This window comes from Triticum aestivum, chromosome 1A (assembly GCF_018294505.1).
Source record: "Triticum aestivum cultivar Chinese Spring chromosome 1A, IWGSC CS RefSeq v2.1, whole genome shotgun sequence".
Lineage (NCBI taxonomy): Eukaryota > Viridiplantae > Streptophyta > Magnoliopsida > Poales > Poaceae > Triticum > Triticum aestivum.
This window is the reverse complement of record NC_057794.1, coordinates 536926658-536946421: the sequence shown is the minus strand read 5'-3', so window position 1 is coordinate 536946421 and position 19764 is coordinate 536926658.

Sequence of the window (19764 nt, the reverse complement as noted above, 5' to 3'; positions counted from 1 at the left end):
CAGTCTCACAGCTAAGTGGAACAACATAGTGGCCCAGTCGCGAAGCACAATTTGTTTCTGGGCATTCTTACAGCGGTGAGACCAAAGACGAAGATCATTTGCCCGCGTTGGCAGCAGTCGTGTGTAGATCGAGGGGGAGATCCCGGAAGACTTTTGCATTCCTCCTCTGCCAAATGTTCCAGAGGACGGCCATGAGAACAGTTGATCTCGTCTTGTTAGTGTAGTTCCCGTCCCAGGCGTGGAGGAGCCCATGCGGCGCATCTGGGCAAAGGCTATCCAGTTCCGCCCACAAGGGGCGAAGTTGTCTGCATTCGAACATGAGGTGTTTGATAGTTTCACATTGCGTGCAGAAGGGGCAGGCGTCGGAGGTAGTGATACCCCGCCGGAAGCGCCTGGCGTTTGTAAATAGGCGGTCTTTGTTGTTGGAAATATGCCCTAGAGGCAATAATAAATTGGTTATTATTATATTTCCTTGTTCATGATAATCGTTTATTATCCATGCTAGAATTCTATTGATAGGAAACTCAGATACATATGTGGATACATAGACAACACCATGTCCCTAGTAAGCCTCTAGTTGACTAGCTCGTTGATCAATAGATGGTTACGGTTTTCCTAACCATGGACATTGGATGTCGTTGATAACGGGATCACATCATTAGGAGAATGATGTGATGGACAAGACCCAATCCTAAGCCTAGCACAAAGATCGTGTAGTTCGTTTGCTAAAGCTTTTCTAATGTCAAGTATCATTTCCTTAGACCATGAGATTGTGCAACTCCCGGATACCGTAGGAGTGTTTTGGGTGTGCCAAACGTCACAACGTAACTGGGTGGCTATAAAGGTTCACTACAGGTATCTCCGAAAGTGTCTGTTGGGTTGGCACGAATCCAGACTGGGATTTGTCACTCCGTGTAACGGAGAGGTATCTCTGGGCCCACTCGGTAGGACATCATCATAATGTGCACAATGTGACTAAGGAGTTGATCACGGGATGATGTGTTACGGAACGAGTAAAGAGACTTGCCGGTAATGAGATTGAACAAGGTATCGGGATACCGACGATCGAATCTCGGGCAAGTATAATACCGCTAGACAAAGGGAATTGAATACGGGATTGATTAAGTCCTTGACATCGTGGTTCATCCGATGAGATCATCGTGGAACATGTGGGAGCCAACATGGGTATCCATATCCCTCTGTTGGTTATTGACCGGAGAGTTGTCTCGGCCATGTCTGCATGACTCCCGAATCCGTAGGGTCTACACACTTAAGGTTCCATGACACTAGGGTTATAGGGAAAGTATGTATGCGGTTACCGAATGTTGTTCGGAGTCCCGGATGAGATCTCGGACGTCACGAGGAGTTCCGGAATGGTCCGGAGGTAAAGATTGATATATAGGAAGTATGGTTTTGGCCACCGGAAGTGTTCCGGGCATCACCGGTAGTGTACCGGGACCACCAGAGGGGTCCGGGGGTCCACCGGGAGGGGCCACCAGCCCCGGAGGCCTACATGGGCCAATAGTGGGAAGGGAACAGCCCCTATGTGGGCTGGGGCGCCTCCCACCAAGGCCCAAGGCGTCCTCAAGAGGGGAGGGGGCAAACCCTAGGCGTAGATGGGCCCTAAGGCCCACCCTAGGTGCGCCCCCCTCTCTCTCCCCCTTGGCCGCCTCCCAGATGGGATCTGGGGGCTGCCGCCACCCCTAGGGAGGGAACCCTAGGTGGGGGCGCAGCCCCTCCCCTCCCCATATATATACTTGAGCAAAGGTGCAGCCCAACACATGATTCAATCTCCCTGTTGGCGCAGCCCTACCCCTCTTCCTCCTCGTCTCTCGTAGTGCTTGGCGAAGCCCTGCTGGAGTCCCGCGCTCCTCCACCACCACCACGCCGTCGTGCTGCTGCTGGATGGAGTCTTCCCCAACCTCTCCTTCTCCCCTTGCTGGATCAAGGCGTAGGAGACGTCACCGGGCTGTACGTGTGTTGAACGCGGAGGTGCCATTCGTTCGGCACTAGGATCATCGATGATTTGGATCACGACGAGTACGACTCCATTAACCCCGTTCACTTGAACGCTTCCGCTTAGCGATCTAGAAGGGTATGTAGATGCAGTCTCCTTCCCCTCGTTGCTAGATTACTCCATAGATTGATCTTGGTGATGCGTAGAAAATTTTGAATTTCTGCTACGTTCCCCAACAGTGGTATCAGAGCTAGGTCTATGCGTAGTTTCTATACATGAGTTGAACACAAGTTGTTGTGGGCGTCGATTTTGTCAATTTGCTTGCCGTTACTAGTCTTATCTTGATTCGGCGGCATCGTGGGATGAAGTGGCCCGGACCGACCTTACACGTACTCTTACGTGAGACTGGTTCCACCGACTGACATGCACTAGTTGCATAAGGTGGCTAGCGGGTGTCTGTCTCTCCCACTTTAGTCGGATCGGATTCGATGAAAAGGGTCCTTATGAAGGGTAAATAGAAACTGGCATATCACGTTATGGTTTTCGCGTAGGTAAGAAACGTTCTTGCTAGAAACCTATAGCAGCCACGTAAAAACTTGCAACAACAATTAGAGGACGTCTAACTTGTTTTTGCAGCATATGCCTTGTGATGTGATATGGCCAAAAGGATGTGATGAATGATATATGTGATGTATGAGATTGATCATGTTCTTGTAATAGGAATCACGACTTGCATATGATGAGTATGACAACTGGCAGGAGCCATAAGAGTTGTCTTTATTTATTTATGACCTGCATGTCAACATAAACGTCATGTAATTACTTTACTTTATTGCTAAAGCGTTAGCCATAGTAGTAGAAGTAATAGATGACGAGACAACTTCAAGAAGACCCGATGATGGAGATCATGATGATGGAGATCATGATCTCATGCCAGTGACAACGATGGTCATGGAGCCCCGAAGATGGAGATCAAAAGGAGCAAAATGATATTGGCCATATCATGTCACTATTTGATTGCATGTGATGTTTATCATGTTTTACATCTTATTTGCTTAGAACGACGGTAGCTTAAATAAGATGATCCCTCACTAAAATTTCAAGAAAAGTGTTCCCCCTAACTATGCACCATTGCGAAGGTTCGTCGTTTCGAAGCACCACGTGATGATCGGGTGTGATAGATTCTAACGTTCGAATACAACGGGTGTAAGCCAGATTTACACAGCAAAAACACTTAGGTTGACTTGACGAGCCTAGCATGTACAGACATGGCCTCGGAACACGGAAGACTGAAAGGTCGAGCATGAGTCGTATAGAAGATACGATCAACATGAAGATGTTCACCGATGTTGACTAGTCCATCTCATGTGATGATCGGATACGGCCTAGTTGACTCGGATCATGTTTCACTTAGATGACTAGAGGGATGTCTATCTGAGTGGGAGTTCATTAGATGAACTCAATTATCATGAACATAGTCTAAATTGTCTTTGCAAATATGTTGTAGATAAATAGCTCACGTTGTAGCTCCCTGTTTCAATACGTTCCTAGAGAAAGATTAAGTTGAAAGATATTGTAAGCAATGATGCGGACTGGGTCCGTAGTCCGAGGAGTGTCCTCACTGCTACACAGAAGGCTTACGTCTTTGATGCACCGCTCGATGTGCAAACCCCTACAACATTGTCTGTGGATGTTGTGAACACCTGACAGACACGTCCTGATGACTACTTGATAGTTTAGTGCACCATACTTTACGGCTTAGAATCGGGATTCCAATGACGTTTTAAACGCCATAGAACATATGAGATGTTCCAAGAGCTGACATTGGGATTTCAGGCTCATGGCCGTGTTGAGAGGTGTGAGACCTCTGACAAGTTCTTTAGACAACAAGATGGAGGAGAATAGCTCAGCTAATGAGCATGTGCTCAGAATTTCTGGGTGCTACAATCACTTAAATCAAGTGGGAGTTAAACTTCTAGATATGACAGTGATTGATAGAGTTCTCTAGCCACTATCACTAAGCTACTAGATCTTCGTGATGAACTATGACATGCAAGGGATGGAGTTGATCCCGGAGCTGTTCGCGGTGCTTAAGACCGTAAAGGGTAGAAATCAAGAAGGAGCATTAAGTGTTGATGGTTTAACAAGACCACTGGTTTCAAGAAGGGCAAGGGCTAGAAGGGAAACTTCATGGATGGCAAACCAGTTGCCGCTCCAATAAAGGAACCCAAGGTTGAACCCAAACCCGAGACTAAGTGCTTCTATTGTAAAGGGGACGGTCATTGGTAGCGGAATTACCCCAAATGCATGGTAGATAAGAAGGCTGGCAACTTCAACAAAGTATATATGTGTTATTAATGTGTACCTCGCTAGTACTCCTGGTAGCACCTGGGTATTGGATACCTGTTCAGTTGCTATTACTGGTGACTTGAAGCAAAAGCTACGGACTAAACGGAGATTGGCTAAGGGCGAGGTGACGATGTGTGTTGGAAGTATTTCCAAAGTTGATGAGGTCGCCATCGCACGCTCCATCTGCCTTCGGGATTAGTATTGAACCTAGATAAATGTTATCAGGTGTCTACGTTGAGCATGAATATGATTAGATCATGTTCATTGCAATACCGACATTCATTTAAGTTAGAGAATAATGGTTATTCTGTTTACATGAATGATACCTTTCATGGTCATGCACCCTATGTGAATGGTTCATTGAATCTCGGTCGTCGTAATACACATGTTCACGCCAAAATATGTAGAGTTAATAATGATAGTACCACTTTCTCGTGGCACTGCCACTTAAGTCATATTGGCGTAAGATGCATGAAGAAACTCCATGTCGATGGATGTTTGGAGTCACTTGATTTTGAATCGCTTGACACATGCGAGCCATGCCTCATGGGCAGGATGACTAAGACCCCGTTTTCAAGTACAATGAAACGGGCAAGTGACTTGTTTGAGATCATGCATGCTGATGCGTGTGATCCAATGAGAATTGAAGCGTGCAGTGGATATCGCTATTTTCTCATCTTCACTGATGATTTGAGTAGATATAGGTATATCTACCTAATGAAGCACAAGTTTGAAACGTTTGAAAAGATCAAGCGATTTCAGAGTGAAGTTAAGAATCATCATAACAAAGAAGATCATGTTCCTACGATCTGATCAAAAGGGGATTTTCTGAGTTATGAGTTTGGCAATCACTTAAGACATTGTGGAATTGTTTCGCAGTTGAAGCCACTTGGAACACCACAAGGTAATGGTGTATCCGGACGTCGTAATCGAACACTATGAGATATGGTGCGATCTATGATGTCTCTTACCAATCTACGGTTTTCATTTTGAGGTTATGCGTTAGAGATAGCTGCATTCACTTTAGATAGGACACCATCTAAGTCCGTTGAGACGACGTCGTATGAACATTGATTTGGCAAGAAACCAAAGTTGTCGTTTCTTAATGTTTGGGGCTGCGATGCTTAAGGCTTCAGCCAGAGAAGCTCGAACCCAAAGCGGACAAACACATCTTCATAGGATACCCAAAGGTGACAGTAGGGTATACCTTCTATCTCAGATCCGAGGGCAAATTGTTTGTCACTAAGAACGGGTCCTTTCTCGAGAAGGAGTTTCTCTCGAAAGAATTGAGTGGGAGGAAGATAGAACTTGATGAGGTTGTCGAACCTTTATTTCAACCAGAGAGTGATGCAACACAGAAAGATGTTTTCTGTGGAGCCTACGTCTGTTGAATAGGAAGTTAATGACAGTGATCATGAAGCTTCGGATCAAGTTGCTATCGAACCTCGTAGGTCGACAATGATATGTACTACTCCTAAGTGGTACGGTAATCCTGTCTTAGATATCATGTTGTTAGACAACAATGAACCTACGAGCTATGGAGAAGCGATGGTGGGCCCGTATTCCGACAAATGGTTAGAAACCATGAAATCCGAGATAGGATCCATGTATGGACTTTCGTGGACTTTCCCGTTGATCGGCAAGCCATCGAGATAAATGGATCTTTGAGAAGAAGACGGACGTGAAACAAGTTTTCTTACCAGTTTTCGTAAGAAAAAGTTGCATGTGATACAATAAAAGGTTTTGTCGATCCTAAGGATGCTAAAAGGCATGCTGGCTCCAGCGATCCTTCTATGGACTAGAGCAAGCATCTCGGAATCAGAATATATGCTTTGATGGAGTGATCAAAGCTTTTAGGTTTATACAATGTTTGCTAGAAACTTGTATTTACAAGAAAGTGAGTGGGAGCACTACAATATTTCTGATAAGTATATGTGGATGACATATTGTTGATCTGAAATAATGTAGAATTTCTGGAAAGCATAAACGGTTGTTTGAAGAGTGATTTTCAAAGGAAGACCTGGATAAAGCTGCTTACATATTGGGCATCAAGATCTATAGAAATAGATCAAGACGCCTGATGATACTTTCAAAGAACGCACACCTTGACATGTTTTTGAAAGAGTTCAAAATAGATCAGCCAAAGAAGGGGTTCTCACCTGAGTTGTAAGGTGTGAAGTTGAGTAAGACTCAAAGATTGACCACGGCAGAAGAAAGAGGAAGGACGAAGGTCGTCCCCTATGCTCTTGTCATAGGCTCTATACGGTATGCCATGCTGAGTGCCGCACCTGATGTGTGCCTTGCCACATGTCTGGCAAGAGGGTACAAAGGTGATCTAGGAGTAGATCACCAGATAGCGGTCAAAATTATCCTTAGAGGAATAAGGAAATGTTTCTCGGTTATGGAGGTGATAAAGAGTTCGACATAAAGAGTTACGTCGATGCAAGCTTAACACCTATCCGGATAGCTCTGAGTAGAGATACCGAATATGTATAATGGAGCAACAATTTGGAATAGCTCCAAGTGGAACGTGGTAGCAGCATCTACGATATGACATAAAGTTTTGCGAAATACATAGGGATCTGAACATGGCAAGACCCGTTGACTACAACCTCTCTCACAAGCATAACATGATCAAACCCAGAACTCTTTGAGTTTAATCACATAGTGATGTGAACTAGATCATTGAGTCTAGTAGACTCTTGGATGTTGGTCACATGGCGATGTGACCTGTGAGTGTTAATCACATGGCGATGTGAACTAGATTATTGACTCTAGTGCAAGTGGGAGACTGTTGGAAATATGCCCTAGAGGCAATAATAAATTGGTTATTATTATATTTCCTTGTTCATGATAATCGTTTATTATCCATGCTAGAATTGTATTGATAGGAAACTCAGATACATGTGTGGATACATAGACAACACCATGTCCCTAGTAAGCCTCTAGTTGACTAGCTCATTGATCAATAGATGGTTACGGTTTCCTGACCATGGACATTGGATGTCATTGATAACAGGATCACATCATTAGGAGAATGATGTGATGGACAAGACCCAATCCTAAGCCTAGCACAAAGATCGTGTAGTTCGTTTGCTAAAGCTTTTCTAATGTCAAGTATCATTTCCTTAGACCATGAGATTGTGCAACTCCCGGATACCGTAGGAGTGCTTTGGGTGTGCCAAACGTCACAACGTAACTGGGTGGCTATAAAGGTTCACTACAGGTATCTCCGAAAGTGTCTGTTGGGTTGGCACGAATCCAGACTGGGATTTGTCACTCCGTGTAATGGAGAGGTATCTCTGGGCCCACTCGGTAGGACATCATCATAATGTGCACAATGTGACCAAGGAGTTGATCACGGGATGATGTGTTACGGAACGAGTAAAGAGACTTGCCGGTAACGAGATTGAACAAGGTATCGGGATACCGACGATCGAATCTCGGGCAAGTATAATACCGCTAGACAAAGGGAATTGAATACGGGATTGTTTAAGTCCTTGACATCGTGGTTCATCCGATGAGATCATCGTGGAACATGTGGGAGCCAACATGGGTATCCAGATCCCGCTGTTGGTTATTGACCGGAGAGTTGTCTCGGCTATGTCTGTGACTCCCGAACCCGTAGGGTCTACACACTTAAGGTTCCATGACACTAGGGTTATAGGGAAAGTATGTATGCGGTTACCGAATGTTGTTCGGAGTCCCGGATGATATCCCGGACGTCATGAGGAGTTCCGGAATGGTCCGGAGGTAAAGATTGATATATAGGAAGTATGGTTTTGGCCACCGGAAGTGTTTCGGGCATCATCGGTAGTGTACCAGGACCACTGGAGGGGTCCGGGGGTCCACCGGGAGGGGCCACCAGCCCCGGAGGCCTACATGGGCCAATAGTGGGAAGGGACCAGCCCCTATGTGGGCTGGGGCACCTCCCACCAAGGCCCAAGGCATCCTCAAGAGGAGAGGGGGCAAACCCTAGGCGTAGATGGGCCCTAAGGCCCACCCTAGGTGCCCCCCCTCCTCTCTCTCCCCCTTGGCCGCCTCCCAGATGGGATCTGGGGGCTGCCGCCACCCCTAGGGAGGGAACCCTAGGTGGGAGTGCATCCCCTCCCCTCCCCCTATATATACTTGAGCAAAGGTGCAGCCTAACACATGATTCAATCTCCCTGTTGGCGCAGCCCTACCCCTCTTCCTCCTCGTCTCTCGTAGTGCTTGGCGAAGCCCTGTTGGAGTCCCGCGCTCCTTCACCACCACCACACTGTCGTGCTGCTGCTAGATGGAGTCTTCCCCAACATCTCCTTCTCCCCTTTCTGGATCAAGGAGTAGGAGACGTCACTGGGCTGTACGTGTGTTGAACGTGGAGGTGCCGTCCGTTCGGCACTAGGATCATCGGTGATTTGGATCACGACGAGTACGACTCCATTAACCCCGTTCACTTGAACGCTTCCGCTTAACGATCTAGAAGGGTATGTAGATGCACTCTCCTTCCCCTTGTTGCTAGATTACTCCATAGATTGATCTTGGTGATGCGTAGAAAATTTTGAATTTCTGCTACGTTCCCCAACATTTGTTGGCAAGCCAGATGAAGAGCCTGCACTTGTTCGGGGCGTAGTTGCTCCAGATGGCCGGGGCGAAGGCGTCTGCGGGCCTCGCCTTCCAAACCTCCATGTACGCCCATTTAGTAGTGAGCGGCTTGCCTGCTTCCCTTATAGTTCTACAGTCGGGCACCTGCGAGTTCACGCTTACCGTGGCCAGCATATTGCATAGTTCATTCAGTTTGCATTCGGCTGCGTGGGACAGCCGCGGGGTTATATCCAGGTTCGGGTTGGGTGAAACCAGAGCGCGAGCCACAGTGGTGTTGGGCCTGTTTGAGTGGGAGAACAACGCAGGGAAAAGCTGGGCTAAGGTGAGGGTGGAGTTAGGAAGCCAGAGATCGAGCCAGAAAGAGGTGGTGGCCCCGTTGCCAAGTTGAACCATGGTGGTGTCCCTAAAAAGGTCAAGCCCTTTGATGATGTCGTGCCAGATTGGAGTGTGATGGGTGTCTGCCATGCTCACGTTGTTAGTGGCAGACCAACCATATTTAGAGACAATGTAGGAGGGTTCCCGCGTAGGGTGAACATCGTGTAGCCGCGATATGTGCTTTAGAAGAAGGCAGAGGTTCATTTGCATGAGCAAAAGGAAGCCAAGGCCGCCATTGATGAAGGGGGCGCACACAATATCCCAAGCCACTTTGCATTGGCCACAGGTGACCGCGTCTTGGCCGGTCCAGAAGAAGGCCCGACAGCGCTTCTCAATGGCCTGCACAGTGCCAACGGGAAGAAGAAGGACACTCATCGCGTAAATTGGGAGGGCCCGGAGGACGGACCGAACAAGAATGGCTCTTCCGGCCCACGATGGTAACAGTCCTCTCCAGCCTACCAATCTTCGGTCAATCTTGTCAATGAGGAAGAAAAAGTCTACAAGATGAAGCTTGTGGGTAGAGAGGGGCAAGCCTAAGTAAGACTGGGGGAAAGAGGCAACCGGGCATCCCAAAATGGCCGCGAGGCTGGAAGAGAGTTCAGGGTCAACATGGATTGGGGCGAAAGTGCTTTTGTGGGAGTTTATTTTGAGTCCAGTGGCGTCCGAGAACTGTAGTAGGATGGCTTTGAGGGCCCGCAGCTGGGTTATGTCCGGCGGCAGGACAATGAGAGTATCGTCCGCATATTGGAGAACAGTGCAAGGAATGACGGACACGATTGGGTGGGAAAGAATGCCATGGGTGGAAGCCTGGGTGATAAGGCGTTTGAGGACATCGGTGAAAAGGATTAAAAGATAGGGGGAGTAGGGGTCACCTTGCCGCAGGCCCTGACGGCACTGAAACCAAGGGCCCGGCTTCCCATTTAGGAGAACTGCGGAGCTAGCAGAATTGTTTAGGTGGTCTACCCATCGGCACCAAGCCGGGGGGAACCCCTTTGCCCGTAAGATAGCGTCAAGGGCCGTCCAAGTTACCGAGTCGAAAGCTTTATGGAAGTCAAGCTTGATGACAATTGTCAGGAGACGCCGCTTGAAGCACGTTTGCACAATGTCCGTTGCATGGAGGAAGTTTTCCGCGATGCCACGACCCCTGATGAAACCCGTTTGCTCACAGTGCACTAGATGGTCGATAAGGGGCAGATTCCGGTTAGCCAGGCACTTGGAAGCGATTTTCACTGAGCAATTTTGCAAGGACACAAGCTTGAAGTTCTCTGGTTTTGAGGCATCCGCTTTTTTGGGCAGGAGCACAATATGTGCGAAGTTTAGCCATTTGAGGTCCGTGGTTCCAGTGTGAAAATCGTTTAGCAGGCGAAGGAGGTCAAATTTGACTAGATTCCAGTTGGACTTCTAGAAGGCTGGGCCGAAACCATCGGGTCCCGGACTTGCGTCATCTTTCATGGCCCAAAGGGCCTCCTTGATCTCTTCCAGGGTAAAAGGCTGAGTGAGCTTCGAGGCTTGAGCAGAACTGATGGAGTTGGGGAGGAGCAAGCTTGCCAGGTCAAACAGCATGGAGACGGCCAGAGAAGCCCCGACGAGGTTTTTGAAAAAGTTCAGGAGGACGGCCTCCTTGTCGTGGTGCGCTATGAAGGTTGTGCCATTATCGTCCAGGGATTTAATTTGGTTCCTGCGGTGTCGGGTCGAAGCACAGATGTGAAGATAGGCAGAGTTTTCATCGCCTAGAAGGCAATCCTTCAGCTTTGCCCGCTGCCACCAGTATGCTGCGACAGCCGCATTATGCCGGTGTAACGAAAGCTTAACAGTGAGACGGAGGTTTGACTCGAGTTGACACAGCGGCCTAGCTTCCTCTATTTTGTTGATAAAGTTGATAGTAGTGTGACAGTTAAGTACAAGGGTCTTGGGGGAGCGGCTATTCGACACCCAATTTTTGGCCATGTTGCGAGTGCGTTTGAGCTTAAGGGCAAGGATGCCGGCCGAGCCCAGGTGGGCATGGCGCGGGCCAACACTTGTCCAATTTGTAGTGACCCGCTCCTTAAAGAGAGGGATGTTGAGAAGAGAGCGATCTAGACGGAAAACCGGAGACTTTGCGATTGATGTGGCCGCCGTTAAACAAATGGGGACGTGGTCGGAGGTTGTCCGAGTGGTTGACGAAAGTGAAGTATCCGGAAACCTAGAGGCCCATTCGACGTTGGCCAGCGCCCAATCCAAGCGAACCAGAATGGGCACATTCTGTTGGTTTGACCAAGTGTATCTCCTATCTGGCAGAGGGAGGTCTTGCGTCTGCAGGGAATGGATGGCGGAGGAGAAAAGGTTTGCTTCTAGCATGTTAAAATTAGGAGAAGACTTGTCTGAAGGTCTAAGAGGGATGTTGAAGTCGCCTATGATCACCCAAGGGCAGGAGATTAGAAGCTTGAGGTCGATGAGTGATTGCAGAAAACTTGACTTTGTTGCATGATCACAAGGGCCGTAAACATTGGTAACCGCAAAAGAGAGGTCTTCTGCCCTAGTCTCAAACCAACAGTTGAGGGCGTAGGTGTCTGCAAGGGATTTAGAGCAGGAGATGAAGTTTTCGTCCCAGGCCGTGATGATTCCACCGGCTGATCCGTTTGCGGGGATGGAGTGGAAGTTTCTAAGATTAGGGGGAGGAAGGAGATTGCTTTGAAAGTTGAGATATCCTGAAGTTTTGATTCTTGGAGGCAGATTACGGAACTAAGGCACAAGGTTAGGGCCGCTTTAATGTTGGTGCACTTCTTGTGTCTACCTAGGCCTTAGACATTCCAAGAGGTTATTGAGATCTCTCTAATCATTGGAAACTAAGCAAACAACAAAGGCTGGTCCAAGGCGGCAGCAACGGTTGTACGAAGGGACAGTCGAGTACAAAAGCAAAGGCGGAGCACGAACAAAGAGAAAGGCAGAGAAACACAGAAAGAAAAAAGTGCACAGAGTGGGGTTGACGACAGGGGAGATGGCAACATGCTGGCGGCGCATCCTACAAAAAACCTACAGCTAAAAAGGGGCATGGAGCCGTAGTCCGAGGAAGGAGCGGGTAGAGTGTCGCGCCGCCGACGACAGGAGCTGCAGGGGTCGTCACACATCGTCACCGGAAGGCACCATGTTTAGGTCGATCTCCGAAACGCCACAGGCAACAGCAAATTGTAGGGCATCCTTGCGTGGCAGCGGTGGGGGGCCCTCGGCGGTGATCTCCATGAGCTCCGCCGCAAGGAGCAGCAGCTTGGAGCGTGGCACCGCCGCCTTTTTCCCCTCCAGCTTCATCTCCTTCCGAAGGGTGGCCTTCTCCAGCATCATCATGCGTTTGGCCACCTCCCGCTTCCTGATGAGAGCACTACGCCGAGAGAAGAAGATCGTGGGGGAGGCCGCACGTGGAGGGAGATCGGCGATCCTAGGGGAGGGTGGCGGGGAAAGCTGGTGTTGCGGCTATCCAATGCAGTCCCCTGAGGTGATCTGCAGTGCCTGCGGGGCCGGGATCGGTGGGAGGCCCGCATCGAAGCGAGCCACAGCCTGCATGACCTGCTCCTCCCCATCACAGCCCGGAGTGGAGTCGCGGGCACGGAGGTCATGGCAGATGATCTCGGCGTCAGTGAAGGGAGTGTGGGAAGGGCCCACCGTGGCCACCCGGTCGACGAAGCCGATGGAGTAGGCTGCCAGGTTGGCGACGAGAAGCTTTGGCGAGCCCGCGGGCTCATCGGGATGTGATAGAACCCACGCTCGCCATTTGCGCCCTGGACGCGCACGTTGTAGAACCCCTTGAACAGCTTGACTTGCACCGACTTTGGGTGTGCCATGAGCGGGACGCCGCACACCAATGGCTTGTGATTTGCCATCATGGTTAGGCCGCCCGGCAGCTGCATGACCCGGTCATCGTGGCCCTTGTCCGTTGGAGGAGGCGGCGGAGCAGAGAGGTTGGGGTCCATCCCACCGGGGAAGTCGGAGTCCTCCTCCCATCTCCACCTCCGTTATTGTCGTCGTCGGAGTCGAGGCCCGCGAAGGCGGAGTCCGGCGGAAGCTCCTGGGAGTGCACGACGAGAATAGAGGCAATGGCCCCTAGGCCTGAGAAGCCGTGGACAGGAATGGTGTGGGGCACGTCGGTTAGGGTGCGGGACTTGACGGACACAAGAACAGCTGAGTAGTCCACACCGATGAGGCAAACGGGATCGATCTGAATGGGGCAAGCAAAAGGAATGATGGAGTTGATGATAGTGGGGGTGAACCAATACTCAAGCGGGGAATCCTCGATGTGGAGGGCGGAGACTGTGCCAAGGTGAAAAAGGAAGCGGTTCTCTGTGTCTTCATGGCGAACAAGGCTCACAACGTTTATCGGGCAAGAAAGTGGGCTGTTGAGGATGGAGATCTCGCGCTCGTAGACCGAGCCAAAGACAACCAAACCGGCCCCGTAGGAGGTGGCCCTAATGAGGACTGGCGGGTTGCCAGCTCCGGTGTGGAGAGCACGGCGGATACAGGCCTGTGGAGAGGGGTGCGGGGGGTTTACGATGGCAAAAGCTAGGTTTTGGAAGTGCTCGATGGGGGTGAATGGCATGAAGACGTTGGAGAAATCGCTCCCATTGTTATTGTTGAGAGGACACATCGCTCCCACCACTACATGTTCATGTCTCCCCGCACTTCTGTAGCATCCCTTGCTTCCAACGCACGCACGGCTGACAAACGCAGCATCCGCTTGTTGCAGAAGCATCCAGGTTGCAGAGCTGCGGCTTAATGCTGCTCGTCGGCTTGAAGCTAAACTACGGCGAACTTGCATGCTGCAATGAAGCATCCATTATAATTTCGATGAGCAACAAACGGCCGGCCAGTTCAAGCAACGCACCGCTTGCAGTGCAGCAATCATGCCACTTTTCCGCCGGTCGGCGCGAAGCGAAGCTAAACTCCTGTGAACTCGCATGCTTCAATGAAAAATCCATTATACGTCCAACTGGCAGCAAGCGCCCGGCTAGCTCGAGCGCCGCCTGCAGCAGCAACCGTGCCACCACGCTGTTGGTCGGCTCACAGCAAAACTATGGCGAACTTGTATGCTGCAACGCAACATCCATCATCTCCGATGAGCAGCAAGCGGCCGTGGCCATCGTCGCCCCTCTCAGCTTGCAACGCAACGACTGCTGCTTGGTAAGAGCATTGGCCCACGTCACCCTCTGGCATGCAACAACGACGATGTTGCGATGAGGGTTGTTCGGCGGCAGCGGTGATCGACGTCGTCCCTCTAACTTTGCAGCACCGGTGGTGATGCAACGACACGGGTTGCAACACTCAGGAATGTTGGGTGCAACAACCAGCAGCAGTGATGGGTGCGGCGGCAAACACACGGCGGCAAGCAGTAGGTGAGGAAATTCCAGAGGAAGAAGAAGGCTTCTGGAAGACAACCCAGGATGAGATTCGTTTGGAAAGAAGATAAGCTGGAGCGATAAGGGATGGGTGGGGCCACATGGGACACGTGTCACGCGGAACAGCCATCTGATGAAGCCCCGTCCGTGATTAACCGGATATTTTGAACCTTTTTGCAAAAGTTATAAACAACGGTAATGGTCCCACAAGTCATACTGAAACCTCTTCGGCCATCCAATCATATGTTCGCGTTGTATGTATGTTTCGTTTGTGTTTAAGAAGCTGGTCGCCGCGGCGTCGACACCACGGCCCCGACCTGCACCGTGTCCCATGCCTGTAGACGTACATTGCCACCACACCGGCGGTAGACGTGACCTTGCAGCGCCGATTGGAAGCGCAGGAGTGTGGAGCAGAACGCCACTAAGTATAGATTGGAGTGAAGTAAGTGGGGACATTACATGACTGTAAGTTGCAACTTGCTAATTATGTGGCCATGTTCGTGTGTGCGACGGTGTTATATAGGACGGAGTAAGTAGCTAACACCATTGGGAACAAATATATGAAATCTTGGGGCTGAACTGTACATGTTGCAACTTTGTAAAAATTGCTTCAGATAGGACACTAATGATATCGGGCTTCTGAATTGTGACCTCCGTCGCGAGGGGCACCCCTTGTTCCAGAAGATGGAGTAGAAGTAATGTATTTTAGCTCCAGATTTGGTCAGTGCACCTTGCCCTTTCATTTGGCATATAGGTGTTTCAGAAGTCCTACCAGCCCCTTAAATTATTAATGTTTTTTTTCATTCTCATTGCAGGGTGGGTGCCTGATGAATTCCATTTGTAGATACAGGCCCTGGTCAGAGCATCTCCAACCGCGCCCCCAGAACGGCCTCCCCAGGCAGTTTATTCGCGCCGGCGCCAAAAAACGGCCCAGTCGCGCCCCCAGGACGCCGAATTCCGCCGGCTCGGCCTGTTTTGCGCCCGGCGCTCGCAAGCCGAACCCGGCGCACTGGGGGGCGCTCGGGGGCTCCGGTGCAAGGGAAAAGCGTTCCTGGGGCCACATTGACAAGAGAAAAGTCAAGCCACCCGCCCAGATTTGCCTCCTACCCCCCGCGCTCAGCCGCCACCTTGCGCCACCCTGCCGATCCCGGCGCCGACCACCGCCCGCCACAGCTAGGTAGACCATCCTTGGCCAGGAAAAAGAAGGGGTTTTCCCGGGGCAGCCTCTCCGCCGCCGCCCAAGCACCTTTTCCGGCGCTCCGGCCGCGCAGGGCCTGTGCACCGGCGGGCTTGCGCCCACCTCGCCCACAAGGTGTTCAATGAATTGCCCGGCCCGGCGATGGACTCCGAAGATGAGGAGGCGCTCGTGGCGTTGCTGGATGAGTAAGCCGAAGCCGACGTCCGGGAGCAGGAGCATCTCATGGTGCTCGCCGCCCTCGCCGGCCTGCTCGCGAGCAGTGAGAAGCCGCGGCGAGGTGGCTCGACGCTTCGGCGGGTGAAAGCAAAGAACCAACATCGTCTAGAAGGCTATTGCATGCTCTACTCGGACTACTTCGCCGACGCTCCATTGCATGGTGAGAAAACATTTCGGCGCCGTTATCGGATGAGCCGAACGCTTTTCCTCTGGATTGTGAATTCCATCTGGGAGTTCGACAGCTGCTTCAAGTGCAAGAAGGATTGCACCGGCACACTTGGATTCACCTCCATCCAGAAGTGCACGACAGCTACGAGGATGCTTGCATACGGAGCTCCCGGTGATTCACTCGACCACTATGGGTGCATGGCCGAGTCCACCAGCATAGAGTGTTTCTACAAGTTCTGTCGGGCAGTGATGGCAGTGTTTGGACCGCAATACTTGAGAACACCTGAAAGTGCGTTATATCGACTAGAGGGGGGGTGAATAGGCGATTTTTAAGAAAGTCTTCAGAACATGAGAGTTTTGAAGACAAACGATAAAATTAAACCTATTACCATGCAGCGGAAGGTAGACTACACTAGGCAAACCATAGTCAAGTACTCAATGAAGTGAAAGCACAAAGACTAATAGCAGCTAGGTAGTAAGGATCAGGTAGGAAGAGATTGTGAAGCCAAACAGAACACACAGTCACTCAGTGAAGACAAATGATAGAGCAAACATACAATGACTTCACAAGGAGGAACAGTAAGTAAAGTGAAGTGAAGATGAAACCAGTGACTCGTTGAAGACAATGATTTGTTGAACCAATTCCAGTTGCTGTGACAACTGTACGTCTAGTTGGAGCGGCTAGGTATTTAAACCTTAGGACACACAGTCCCGGACACCCAGTCCTGAACACGCAGCTCAGGACACCCAGTCCTCACCGTATTCTCCTTGAGCTAAGGTCACATAGACCTCGCCCAATCACTCTGGTAAGTCTTCAAGGTAGACTCCCAAACCTTCACAGACTTCGTTCACCGGCAATCCACAATGTCTCTTGGATGCTCAGAACGCGACGCCTAACCGGCTGGAGGATGCACAGTCCTCAAGTGTAATAAGTCTTCAGATCACACAGACAAGAAGACTTAAGTGATGCCCAATTCTCTCTGGCTCTGGGTGGTTAGGGCTTTATCCTCGCAAGGAATTCTCTCTCAAAGGCTTCGAGGTGGGTTGCTCTCAAACGACAAAAGCCGTACTTTCAATCTGAGCAGCCAACCATTTATGGTTGTAGGGGGTGGGCTATTTATAGCCACTTGGCAACCCGACCTGATTTGTCCGAAATGACCCTGGGTCACTAAGGAACTGACACGTGTTCCAACGGTCAGATTTCAAACTCACACGGCAACTTTACTTGGGCTACAAGCAAAGCTGACTTGTCCGACTCTGGACAAGATTCGCTCTCATAGTCTTCACTCGAAGACATAGGTTTTTGGTTTAGGCATCACTTCAGTCATTCTGACTGGTTCTCTTGGACCCCACTTAACAGTACGGTGGTTCCTATGACTCAACACAAAAGAAAAAGAACTACGAAAGATCTAAGTCTTCGAGCTCCATAGGCTTCATATCGTGTCTTCTCTTGTCATAGTCTTCAATGTGAATATCTTCATATACCACCTTTGACTTCAATGTCTTCATACATTTTTAGGGGTCATCTCTGGTAGTAAAACCGAATCATGAGGGACTTCTACCTGTGTTATCCTGCAATTCTCACAAACACATTAGTCCCTCAACTAGGTTTGTCGTCAATACTCCAAAACCAACTAGGGGTGGCACTAGATGCACTTACAATCTCCCCCTTTTTGGTGATTGATGACAAACTAGTTGAAGTTTTCAACGGGGAATATAATCTGTGAAATTGTAAAGGATAAGGAATTGTCTTCATAAGTTGCAAGGGCTCCCCCTGAAGATGTGCATATAAGTTAATTTGCTTTTGGAATGCAAATGCACATGGCAGGTGGTACTTGTGGAGATCCACTTCAACTTATGATGACAATCCACTATGCATGTGAAAGTATATGAAGATAATGACATGCATAATGGAAAATGGACGTCTGCAGAATGAGCTAAGTGCGGAATTTATCGTCGCACATGCGGAATTTATCTTCGCAAAACAAGGTGGCAAATAAGTAGCAGACGACCATCTGGTTTAAGTGTTACAACTCATAAGAACCAAATGTAGCAAAAACGAGAGTTGTAAGCACGAAGCAAAATATAAAGCACCCGCCCATATGGACCCGCTTGAAGACTATCAATCTCATATGCTTCTCCCCCTTTTGTCAGTAATGACCAAAAAGGTTTGAAGACATAGAGCCTCTACTCGTTCCCATGAGGAGTAGGTGAAGTAGCAGGGTTGTTGGTGTTGTTTGGCGGTGCAGAAGAGCTTGGAGGTGCTGAAGGAGGTGGCGGTGAAGTAGCATCGTCTTCTTCCTCAATAATTCTGGCAGTGACTGTGGCAGCAGAGGAAGAGAACTCAGAGTCTTCAAGGGATGGAGTTCCTAGCAGCACAGCCCTTCGAGGAGGTGTGGAGTCAAACTTGAATCTCTCAGTGAAGCCATCCTCTTGAAGATCAGCTTCAGAACACATCATCGTGAGCCCTTTCCATGTGCGGCGACAGGTTTCATGGGCAACGAAAGCATTCTTGGTGGCAAGATTTCGAGTGCGATTAACATCCACCCAGAGGCTTTTCATCTGACGCTTCAGCCAGTCATGATGCCTATCCTGTTTCTGATGTAGAGCCACAAGAAGCTCTCGGTCGTTGAGAACACGAGTGCGCTTCTTGGGTCTTGGAGCAGTGGCACTGTCAGTGGCTTCAGTGGAAGCAGGGTGTGGTGCACGTGTAGTGCCAGCCAAAGGATACACCCGAGAAACTGCTTCAACGCCTTCAACGTTCTGTGTAAAACTCTGATGTTCTGCATTCTGAAGACTTAGAGGTTGCTTGGCAGGCTCAGAATATATGGCTTCAGTAGACATGTCCACGTCAGGCAAGAAGATCCGATGGTTGCGGGCTGAGGGCTGATAAGAGATGGCGGAGTGTAGCTTGATCAGCCGCATGACCCAAGGGGCGTAGAACTTCAAACCAAACAGATCAATGCCTGATGCAGCAAGTTGGCGTATGAAGAAGTCCTGTGCATTGAAGCATTTGCCATGAAGTATATAGAAGACCAAAGTCTTCATTGCACCCTGAAGCTTGGCATTTGGAGAGTGCCCTTTGATAGGCCAGAGAGTTCGCCTGATGATGTGATAGATGGTTCTGGGCAGGTACTCAAGGTCTTCAACGAAGAACTCTGTGGGATACGCAGCATCTTGGGGCAATGGCTTCATCATGCTGAGCATTTGACTCATATCAGGTTCTGGCCGCTGAAAGATGCTCTCAATAGCTTCAGCATGCAGCTGACAGCCTTGCTCGAAGAGATCGCCAGGAGTGGGCAAGCCAGTGAGCTCAATGATGTCAAATGCATTGGCTTCGTGATGAACGTTGCCAGTCATCCACTCCAGGACCCAAGTCTTCGGATCTCTGCTGTACCCTTTGATGTGAAGTGTGGCATAGAATTGTAGCAGCAGCTCTTCATTCCAATGCTCTTCATCTGTAACAAACTGCAGCAGACCCACTTGCTTGAAGCAATCCAACGCTTCTTCTAGACAGGGCAGACCAGCTATAGCTTCAACGTCAAGGCGCTTGT